The sequence below is a fragment of the Candoia aspera genome, chromosome 8 (genome assembly GCF_035149785.1).
Source record: "Candoia aspera isolate rCanAsp1 chromosome 8, rCanAsp1.hap2, whole genome shotgun sequence".
Lineage (NCBI taxonomy): Eukaryota > Metazoa > Chordata > Lepidosauria > Squamata > Boidae > Candoia > Candoia aspera.
The window spans coordinates 9,579,440-9,592,158 of record NC_086160.1 but is presented as its reverse complement, the minus strand read 5'-3'; positions in this window follow the sequence as shown (position 1 = coordinate 9,592,158).

The window sequence follows — 12,719 nt, the reverse complement described above, 5'->3', positions numbered from 1 at the left end:
CTATAAAGGATGTTGATGAACTCCTCAGATCTTTGTTCAGGACTGGGGGAAATCTTGGAATGAAAAACATGATCCAGATGGAGAATGCAAAATGGCAGAAAGAAAATGAGGAGTGATAAGTTTTGCTCATTTTCAGCTGACATTCATCCTTGACCAACTGTTTTTTTTCCCTTTTTTGAAAAGTTATCTATTATGATTCCTTCCTTCCTTCCTTCCTTCCTTCTTTCCTTCCTTCCTTCCTTCCTTCCTTCCTTCCTTCCTTCCTTCCTTCCTTCCTTCCTTCCTTCTTCTCTCTTCTCTCTCTCTTTCTCTCTTTTTAATATGCTTTAAGAACAGGTAATCCAAAGACATAAAAAGAATGGTTTATCATCCAGAACGTTAAGGTAGGGCATTTCAACTATGATATAAATGGCTATTTTCTCATTTGGTACTTTGATATAAAAATAAAAGGTCTCTTGAGTTAAAAATCAATAACAAAGTAAGTTAAGAAGAACATCAAGTTCTGACTTCCAACCTGTGAGATATACAGCAATTTTTATACATAAACATCATTGTTCTTATTAAAGTGTCTTGTTGGTTTTTGTTTCTTTTTCATTCCTTGAAGAAGCTGGCTTTAGGAGTCAAGTTCATCTTATACATGATAACTGATTTTAATTTTTTTTTACTTTTTTATTTTTTTTTTAAAGAAGAAAAACACTGACAAGCAAAAGAAAAAGAAAAAAATAGTTAATGCAGAGATAAAATATCCAGAAGTGGGCAAAGAAGTTGCTGAAATTGTAGTGAGTGCTCAGTATATCATCAATGTAAAATTAAGCATAAAGACAAAACATATTGTAATATTTTGATAATAAGTGATTCTTTTGACATTCTGTTTATTCATTTAATTAACAAATACATTAATGATGATTCTATTTCTACTATTTATGACATGTGTATTTATTTCAAACCAAAATAATATTACAGCTGATAAACAGAATGCCTGGTTTGGAATATTAGCACCTGTTCCAGATTAAAACCACACAACCATATGATCTTCCTAATTTATTTATTGATATTTATTTATATATAAGATTTAGAGACCACCTGACTCTAGGATGACTGTAGGTGGCTTAAGGCAAAAAGAAAAAAAAGAAAAGAAAATAATAAAAGAAATCCCATGTATCAGAACAATTATACTTCCTGTAACTATGCTGGTCTATGTCTCCCTGGGTGACATAGATGGCATTGTTTGATCAAGAGGATCTGAAGCATACCAGTTCTGTCTGATATTATCAGATGGGCAGAAACCATAGCAGGTGGATGGGCCCTCAAATATCCAGGCCCTATGCCATGAACAACTGTATAGGTGATAATCAGCACCTTGAATTATACCTGGAAGCTGCCAGTCAACCAGTGCAACTTGTGGAGCAGTGATTTCACTTGAAGATACCAGGGCATGCCAAACACATGCATTCTGGACCAGCTGTAGGCTTCAAACGGTCTTCAAGGGCAGTCCCACATAGGATGCTTTGTGATAATCCAGCTATGAGGTGACTAGGGCATGACTGACTATAGAGATAACTTTTATTTTCATCCTTTTCCTCTCTCCTGTTCCATTGTTAAATGCATATATTTTATATCAGTCTATTAACAAAAATATTTCTAAGGAAAAGAATACAAGGAAAATGAGTATTCATTGGGCTGGGGAGGAGGGCTAAGATGGTGACAAGGTAGCATAGGCTGTCAAGAGCTCCGACTAGAAGCCAATTTTTATCAGTTTCTTTTACTTCTTCCTATTCAACTTCATTACCTTTTTTCTAGTTTTATCTTATTTTTATCTCTACTTTTACTCCTACCCCATTAACAATTTGTCAATCTTTATTTTTTATTCTCATTCCTCTTCTGGTAGGTTTTCTGACATCCTCCCTAATTGATATAACCCTCTAGAGTGGGATTTACAAGCAGAGATTGAGAGCCAATCACTTATAGACCTTTCCTTATTTGTGACGGAGGATGTCCAGCATCTGCATGGCTTACACAGCAAGGGTGCAAGGATTTAATCCTAAACAGCTTTAAAAAAATGAAGATGTCACTGATTTCATGCCTACTGACAGCAGAAACAGTACCCTCAATTCTTGAACTTCAGACAACTGCAAATGACAAAGTGGACTCTCTAAAGAGAGTCAAGTTTACTTACAATCAGCCAAGCAACACTGCTGAGTCAGTTAAATCACACAATCTCTGTAATAACTGTGACCTAAAAAACAGCCAGAAATGAAGACAAGGTAGATTCTACTCCTGGATTCAATAAGAGAGAGGGGATTGAAGAGATATTTGAACATACATACAGCGAAGGGAGAGAGGCAGGTGCCAAGCTCCTGAGAAGTATTGGACAAAGGGCAAGAAGGTTGTAGATGTTTCCTATGGACTAATCCAATTGTCCTGCATTTCCAAAATAACAAAGTAAACAGGACATTGGGGATCTAGAAGCACTGTCCCTAAGCCTGAATTATTATTAACACTGAGAAAAGGCAGCTGATTGACTTACAGAAGGCTGAATGGCTTCCATCCAGCAAAGATTGCAAACAAATTCTTTTAACATCCAGCAGTCTACCATCCCTAATATATTGTTAAAAATGAGGCCTTCCTTGAGTTCTTTTTTAATCTTTCCAACATGTGTGTTTCACAAATGGGGAGCCAGTTTGCTCCTGTCTCACTGGCCAAACATATAAATATAATAATACTGATCGAGATAACACCAAGGACTTTTTATTATTATTATCATGCCTGCAAAGAGGAAGTCCAGCTATTAATCTGCACCTCCCATAGGAAGACAATTTATCAAAGAACCTTTGGAGAGAAACATGATTATCTCCTTCAGTGCCATGCCAGATCCAAAACATTACAATCTGACATTACAAAATGCCTGGATGACCTGAAGTAATCAGTAGTGATCACACATTGCTAAACTATCAATAGCTTTCTGAAATCAGAGCAGGTCCAGACTTGGAAGAAGGCAATCTCCTCACCCAGCCAAGGTCCTGATGAAATTCTTACTGAATACCCTTACTTGTGTATTCCAACTGGTTCAATTGACAGTCTGTTACAAGATATATATTGAAGGCAGCCATGTGTCTGGCCACACAGACATCCTATCCCTAAAAATTGTGCTAAAATGCTAAAGTACATATCTGACTACAGGAATCTAATAGCTGCCAAGAAGGCCCAATACACAGTAACACTTTAGTCAGAACTAGAATTATCAGTGAGAAGAACCAACTCAATCATATTCTAAAATATCATATCTGAAATATTGAATGAACATAAGATACTATTCGAAATTTGCATTCCAGCTTCAGTATGAGAGGATTCTTATGCTAATCTATTCACTAACGCCAGACAGAGTTCCTCAAAAAGCAGACCACTGTGCCTCCAATTCCTCAAAACATCCTTCCCTGGCTACTGGTGTCAGTGACAGAAACTAAAATTATTACTATTCAGACACTGAAATCTAACAAGGTGCCCAGTGAAGACTTTCTATACCTGGAACTTTTCAGGACACTGACTGACTGGTGGGGCCCATTCCTAGCAGGACTGTTTGTTAATATAAATAACATGGTCTGCATCCCACTAGGATGGGAATCCATCATAATCTCCATATATTAAAAAGGAGACCAAGGATATCCCCAAAACTATAGGCCAGTAAGTTTTATTAATACAATGATTGATATGATGGCCAAGTTATATGAAAATCACATTTTGAGCAAGACAGAGTTGGAAAACAGAGTTGTGGGGGGAAAAAAAACCTCTTAGTGGAAGAATAGGCTGGTTTCATTCCACAGAAGACAATTGTTCTAGTCTACATCATCTTATTGTGAAACACACATCCTTTGGCAAAACATTGTTTACCGTCTTTTTAGAACTTAGTGCAGCCTTTGACTCCATAAACAGAAATATTTTGTGGAAGAAACTGGTCATGTTAAACATGGAACCCAATCTGTTATTGCTGCTTAAGGCCTTCTACTCAAATGCCTACCCAAAAGTTCATTTTGGGGTCAATGGTTCTCTAGCCTACAATATACCTACCCATAAAGGGGTCAGACAATGGTGCCTTCTGACCCTGATGTTGTTTAATTTCTATGTCAATGATATACCAGTTTTATATTCATCAGATACCCCTGGGCCAAAGGACCATGATCAATTCATCAACATTTTTTTATGTGCAAACAATATAGTTCTCAAGTTGGCCTGAGAAGAACACTGAACAATTAGCTACCTAATGTGCCTCTAACTTGTTAAATGTCAGCAAGGTCAGGTCCAAAGTGATTGTGTTCAGCAAGAAACTTGCTATATATAACTGGCACTTGCATGGGGAGCCCATTGAACAAATTAATTCCTTTCAAAATTAAGGGGTGGCCTTTACTAATAAAGGGCCATGGAGAAATAACTTAAAAAGAATGTCAGCAAGGGCCAGGGCAAGTTCCTAAAAATTACACAAACTACTGAGGCATAACTTCTTTAGGTAGTTATAGTTGAATACTTTGTGTATTTTTTGGGATCTTTCTTCAGCCCTCACTGAAGTTCATTTTAATTCCGGTACTGGAAGTATATAAGGCAAAAATAACTTCAACATTGACCTACGGAGCTGAATTGTGGGGCCTTCAAAAGCTCCTTTACTTGAACAAAACCAAACCTGTTGTGTCAGAAGCATCATGGGAACTGATAAGAATATGTTACCCCAACAGTTAGACCTAAGCAGATACTTACCCCATATATAGCCACTGTATAATTAAAGCTTATATTATTAAAAATATAAACAATCTTGTAATGGACCCTAGTAGGCTACCCAAAATGTGCATAGAGGATCAGAGAGGTGTGACTCAGCTCACTGTCAGCTCACCAAAATTATTTCACAGCATGGGCTATCTACCCAATATTCACTCTCTATTGGCCCACAGACCAAGGGAATTTCCTAACAGAGTGTCCTGGATATTTGTGTCCAAACAGACATAGAGCTACTCACAAGTCATAGATCTTTAAATTGGTGGCTAAGAGCAAACCAAACAACATAGCTGACAATGGGTTTGACACAGTTCCAAAGAACATCCTTTACCTGAGTAAGGTTTGAGTTGTTGGATTCCATGGTAAGACACAGGCAATTCCACAAAGTGTCACCCCATGAGAGGACATGTATATGCAGAGCTCCAGCCATAAAAAAACATTGTACTGTGCATCTCATTCCTACTTGCTGGAGAGTTGTATGAGAGATGGGCATGCTGTAGGGGAAGAAAAATAGCAAAGCTTCTTCAACAAATGAAGGGAGTTAAAATACACTTTTGCTTTTATCTCAGCTTGGAACAAAATGGCCCTGTTGAGGGGCAGAAGAAAGGAGTATTAAGGCCTAGTTTGCCCCCATAAATTGCTTGTTCCCTGTAAGAGTAAAGATCTGCAGGCCTAAAGCATTTTAACAGTAGGGCAGCTTATTTCCTTAAAGATTGCAGACATTTACTATACTATTCTCACAACTTAGTAGCTGGAATGCATTTGTTTATGGGTGTTATGACTTCTGACAGAATCATTGACAGAACTTGCTAGGGCTGGTCCAAGACTAGCAGATGTAGACTGCAAAGGTGGCACATATTATGCATGCAAATTGTTGATGAAGGTAAGCGGATCTTGACCTGATTCCATATCTCTGGCTAACTTTTGTTCTATTTATAGATCGCTATTTTCAACTAAGCTCCAGGAGTGAACCAGTCAGTTTATAGTGAAGCTGTGTAAAGACCTGGCAAGAAAATAATCTTTAATAATTTGCAGGAAAAGCTTTCCACTGACTCATAGGGCTTGGCTGGGCCAGTCACTCACTATCTTACATTTAACTGAAAACTCATTTTAGACTAATTTGATGTAAAATTGTCTCCCTAGGAAGTGCACATTTTCACTCAGAGAATTCGGCAATCTCATTAGTGCCCACAAACACTAATCTGATTGTAATCATGCTACTTAACTTTTAATTTTGCATATAGCAGATGCATATCAGACAAGGCATTCAGGTAGGGCTCTTGCCAGTAAAATGATTTTATTAAATTCAAACTTTTCAGCATTGGATGTGTGTGAACAAATATTGGTCCACAAACAAGAAAGGTAATTAAGTATGCAGTGCAGCTGAAGCTTATTATTATTATTATTGTTGTTGTTGTTGTTGTTACTATTGTTACTATTGTTACTATTAATCAATCATGAACACATTCTTTTCCAGATTCTGAATTTTCCCCTTATATACACAACAAGGCACTAGCCGTACTCAATGTGAATCCTCTCATTTATGTTCAGATCCACATCTTCCCTCTAAACTGTGTTGGAATTGTTTTCTGTGTGAAAAGAAATTGTTCAAAATGTGGTGAGCGGATCTTGGAATTATTTTCACCACATTTTAGAATCCCTTTAAACTGATTTCCCCACCACAGTCTCATGGAGAAAGCTGTTGGTTCCACCTTTTGGAAGAAACCTGTACATATGAGGGTTCTATACCACTTTGAAAGTAGCTCAAGACTTCTGTTGGGAAGCTGAGATGATTTATGTCCTGCTCAGCTACAGTGCAGAAGAAATCAGATTTCAGCTACAGGTAGTTGAAACTAGGCTTATTTTCTAAGTTAGAAGGAAGCCTTTGCTCTCCTATTCTCCTGATGCCAGAGCTTCGGATCCTGCAAGAGAACTGCTGGCTTGATGGCTTTGCAAAAATCTAAGTCACTAAGCATTTTCTGTAGCAGGAAATAAGTAGATGTAAAATCCTCCTCCCTTCCCTTCCCTTCCCTTCTTCCCTTCCTTTCCCTTCTTCCCTTCCTTTCCCTCCCTTCCCTTCCCTTCCCTTCCCTTCCCTTCCCACGGCATAGACCTTTTGTTGCAGTACCTGTAATATGCAGTAGAATTCTAATTTTATATTTTTTTTCCTATATTTTCCTTCTAGTTCACAGCATTTCAAATTGGCCAGAGGTAAAGACATCAGAAGTCATTTTCAAAGTGCTTCTGAAGGTTGAGCGAAGAAAGAAGTGGCAATGTAGAACTTACCAAAATCCCATCCCATTATTATCCTCTCCTTCTTTTTAATTTTAATGAATTGTACCTGTAATCTTTCATCATATGTCCAGAATATATGACATGGGAAGCTGCCTGAGATGATCGGGTTCTAAGAAACAGGAGTGATGGAACATAACGGTTTTTAGGAGTGAGGAGCTATCTATGAATGAATACAAGGCAAAAACCTCTAATGATATCTTTGTCACAGAGATCGGCAATTCATGCCTGCAATTTATAATTTCATATAAATCCCCCACCCCTAAAAAAATGTATGTAAAACTAGTAGCAACCTAAATCCATTAAAGTAACAATTGGGGTGTTCTTACTCCTTTTTAAGGCTTTGAAATGATCTGGTCTGACTGTTTCAGAACAAAAGATAGAAATAAATTTTAAAGTATCTAGTGTGGGGAAAACATCCAGATTACTAGAAGACCTATCCTAGAGGAAGCAAAGCAGAGATTCTTCGCGTGATTTAGTTGTACTCATGAGCATACAGTATCATCTGAAAACATTCTCCATGTTTTGTCTGTTCCTTGTTATGAATAGCATAACAAGGAAGTAAAAGGACATTCAGTATTGTCACCCAGGTCTAGAAGTGTGTTTATGTATAAATGTCTCCTTTGAGAGATTAGGATTTAAATTATAAAAAAAGGGAAGTCAAGTGATGTAATGAATCCCTTCTCCACTACTAATTGTTATTGCTAGACATATTGCCTCTTTGAACTAGCTTATATATTTATTAGAGTCAATATACTTATATCCATTCTTCTGTCACATGGAGGAAATTCTTTATATACAATCAATCAGAAATCTCATTTTAACAAACTAACTGGGGGAGGTGATTTCTGTTATTCTCCAGAGTCTAATAATCTGAGAGTACATTATTGTGCCAATACACATTACATCATTTGTGGTATTTTGGTAATGCTATCATTATGTAAAGAAAATATATTAATGGAAATGACATCATTTACACCATTTATATAAAGACAGTATTTATCATGCAAATGATGCAAACTGCCACATTTACATAATTGTGTAATTAAACCATTAGGCAGACTATATACAGTGGAAGAGAACAGGGGGCATTGCCTACAATTCCACTGTGCTGAGTTTTGCAAAGCTGAGGTTTCAGTGTAAATCACCCTAACAGCCTTCATCTTATAAGATACTAGGCTCTCTCTTACGTTTGTAGAACAGATAACCAATCAGTGGAAGCGCTCTGAAGTTTTATACATTAGTTTCTTTAAAAAATAAATTATTTTCAACTTAATCAAAATAGAGACATAATACTACATCTTGTAATGTTATATGAAAATACATGAAGAGTAGTTAAGTGATTAAGTATGTTATGGATGCAATGATTTCTTCTCCATTGCTGCTCAGCAGAATGTGGAAGCAAAGCGTTGCCTGAAAGCTATCAAACTTTCCCAAAGAATGCCTTATCTTCCACAACCATGGTTCCCTTGCAATATGCAACTTCCAGGTAGTTTATCTTTCTGAGCATTGACACCAATCTTCTCTGAGACACAACAACCTCCCAAAAAAAAAAAAGACTATGCACACTACTGTTAGTTCCAAAATCTTCTGTAATGTGCACAGTTTCGGTGATGGATACATCGGAGGGTCTCAGCAGAAAAGACAAGGATTGCTGAGAAGGAAGCTTGACAACTACTTTAGCAGAAATAGTATCAACAGACAGCAGAATCTGTGGGTGCCAGGACATCTGTCATTACAACAAGCTCACAACATTTATTAAAATCAGAGAAAGTTTAACAATTGAAAGAAAGGTTGAATTCTCAAATGGAAGCTGAAGATTCATGCATTGTCTCCTGAGATTTCAACATTCCAGTGTGAGATTCCACAAGATCTCATCTGGAATTTTTAGTGATCTCATGTGATTCTGGTTCATTTGTTTGTCTGTTGACTCTTAACTCCAGTTGGTTTATAAAACAGCTGTTAAACACGTCAACTTTTGTTGATGTTGTTGAGGTTGCTTTTGGATCAGAAGTGCTTTCTGGATCTTGTACAACTCCTTTGTTACATCAGGATTGTTCTCAGGATGACAAGTTGTGTAGTTTTGCCTGTTTAACTTCTCCCTAATCAAGATTATTGTTTAAAGGGGCATTTGTCCAACAGAAAGATTTATCCCCCCCAAAAGGAAGGACTGTACTTTTTACAGAACATATGTATGCATTTTAATTAACTTAGCAAGAGATGATTGACTGCTGTGATATGAAATGTTTTTATAAAGCTTGGAAGAATTCACAGTGTTGTGGCTGCTCAGGTTTACCAGTCTGTTAAATTAACTCATTATCGGTTCTTTCATTTGTTTGTTTGTGTCTGTTTGCCAGTGTGCTTGGTTTAGAGTTCACAGAGCAAGTGAAAGAGTATTGTAATTGACTGTTCAATAATAGCATAAGGATGAAAGCAAAAGAGAAAGAGGAGGGTAATAAAAATCTTACTGTACAGGTATCTCCCAATATGACTATGCTTTGTGTCATGTCAAGTGCATTGCTGTTGATATCAAAAAGGGGGGAAACGAATAATTATAAGTTAATAATAGCATTACTGGGAGCCACATTTGATCCCAAATATTGATTTTATGATGTTTCTGTGTGAAATAATTATGTCAAAGCAATTAGAAGGCTAAAAGAGTGCTGGTTATGGGTGTGTTGTTTTCATTGAAGCTCCTTCACATCTGAAGCCTAGTCAAGGACAGAGGAAATCAGCTAGAACTGCCTGCTTTTGTATAAAATAGAGCATAGAATATAATTACTGCAATGACATTGTATAATGAGGCTGATATTTAAATAGACTAGAACTAGATATCATGCAGAAAAAAAAAAAACACAAGAGTGCAAGAACTGAGAATTAAGACTAATGGAATTCTCTGAATTAGGACTTATGCAGACCTGGAATAGTAGTTGGCCCAGGACTTAGATGACTTTATCAAGCCCATCATGGACATCATTTATAAGTCACAAGTAACATCAGGTCTTTAATATACAGAATAACTGGCGCCAATTAATGCATCTTTCTTATGTTGAAAAACAAGTTTCTTATCCATAAAAGGGGTGCAGAAAATTCATTTCCATTGTCTAGTCATCAATTTCCATGTCCTAGGTATGTATTTCTATACATACATATACTTATACATATACATACCATGTGTGTTTGTGTGTATATTATGCACACACACACACACACACACACACACACACCTACACACACACACACACACCTAGACATACACACACACAGAGAATATATATATACTCTATACTATATATATATATATATGTATATATATATATGTATATACATATACTGTGTGTGTGTGTGTTTATTATACACACACACACACACAGAGTGTATATATATATATATATACAAAAATATTAAACGCTGTCTCAAAATCAAATTAATATATGTAATTATTTATTCCCAGGACTTCACAAAAGCATGTTTATGATGATTTACTCATTCTTTTTCTATGGAATGGGGCCCAATAAATCCAAAAGAACAACTTATTTTTGTTGAATAAGCTATAGTCTAAGAGCTATTGAATTTTTTATAGAGACTTTATGAAAATTGTCCATTGTTTAGAGAATTGAGATCTCCAATGCTTTGCTCCATTTAGTCTTTAAAACTTGCATATCAAACTGATTTACTGGTAGCAGGTATTTATAAAGACTAAATTCTGGGTCTTTTTTGTCTCATAAGATTTAATAATTTAGTGGTCTTTAAAGCTGAAAATGCTGCTGGTCCAAACTGAGATGTCAATAGATATTGTAGTTGAAAATACTGCCAGTGGCTGACAATAGAAAAATGATATTTATCCTTTAACATGGGAAATTATAAAAACTCATCATTATCATCCAATAATTGATTTAAAGAATAACATATATCCAAAACTGCCATATATTTTTAATGAAAGGTAAGTCTGGATTACCTCATTGGGTCAATTTAGCAGAAGAAAAAGGATCACAATTCAATTTCCCCCCCAAAAAATTATACCAACAATTTTTGAATCAATGTAACAAGAAGTGTGTCTAATCTCACTTGTATAGAAAATTGGCCTGAATATATTGGAACTGGCTGAGTCTGGATGTGTTCTTTGATCAAATATATATATGTATGTCACCAAAGGGGAGAAGAGAGAGGTCCATCACAGTCCCATTGCAGAGATTCTGTCAATTCAGGGTCTTATATTCACAACCCATCATTTTGACAGGTATTGGGGAATAAGGAACATTTTAGCTTTGAGCTTGTATATAGTGTTTTCTCTGCAAAGTTACATAAATACAATCAGACATCAAAGAACTATTATTCATAATAGAGAATTTTAGGGGGGGGGAAGCTACCACATAGTTTCCAGGTGGGCTTTGTTATAGCCAACTGTTATTATGGGAATTAACTGCACAGCATCAGGCAGAACTTTGTGCTATCTGAAAATATGATTATTGAACATTGTTTAAGTCTTCACTAGTATGTCAAGTTTCCCACTCAAATTTTCTAGGGACTTTCAATAATTTTGCAGAATATGAATGATTTACAGAGAATGGCTTTTGCATGATTTCTTCTGGAAAGCAGCAGAAACAAACAGAATTTATCTTAACAAATTATGGATGTGCAAAAATGTTTTTTTTGTCCCCCCAAATCAGGAGTCACTTCTTCAATCTGAAAGCTTGTCAACAAACTGCTGAATTGCAGGACATCTTTTGGTGATGACGGGAACCAAATTTGACATGTGCCCAAACTGCCGCAGCCCATTCTCAGAAGAATCAGCAGTCCTGATCCATAATGGCAGCTCATGTAGGATGATATTTATACTGTCTTCCCCCGCTTGTGATCTGCCCTTCCATTAGATAACATCAGACTGAAGTAAATCCACGTAAAAAAATTAGATCGAGTCTCAGCTAAGAAGCAATTAGTGAAATCTGGGCTCAATACAAAGAGGGGTCAACTATCACAAGAATATCATTGTTTCACAAGGGATAAATTTAAATCCAGAGGTAGATACATGTGATAAGTACATTTTTTATGAAGCCTCCTGGAGAATTTATTAAAGGAAATATTTCATGGTCAATTGTAACAATTGCAAAGCTAATCCAAAATGGGATCACCCTGATGGTGTATAAGAGGGAAGGATATTCTTCATATTAAAACCTGTTAAAACCTGTCACCCAGAAGAACAACCTAGGATATGCACTGATTATGTTACCTACAATAGTTGGGTGACAAAACAGCTGCGAACAACCAAGCTCAGAGAGCAGCAAGGACTCCACAGTTCAACCCTGATCTACAAATATTATCTTCTGTTGGAACATGGGCTATGCCCTCCATTGTAAGAGGGAGGACCCCATTGAGTGGTTTAGCTCTTTATTTGCCCTCCTGTAGTCTTCCCTGCAGCCATGAAGTGAGCATTTTATTTTCCTCCATTCAGAAGCATTATTTATTTGTTTAATGATTTAGCTGTTCACAGGAAGCATTTAGGTGAAATGAATGAAAATCAATGCTTCATCTTAAATAGTCAACAAATCAAAGTTTTGGAGAGCGGTAATTTCTGTTTAGGGTTTCTTGTCCTTTAAGTTTCAATCATCTGCAGGTTTTTTTTCCCAAAAAACAACAACAACTGACTCTCATAGTACTTTTTTTTC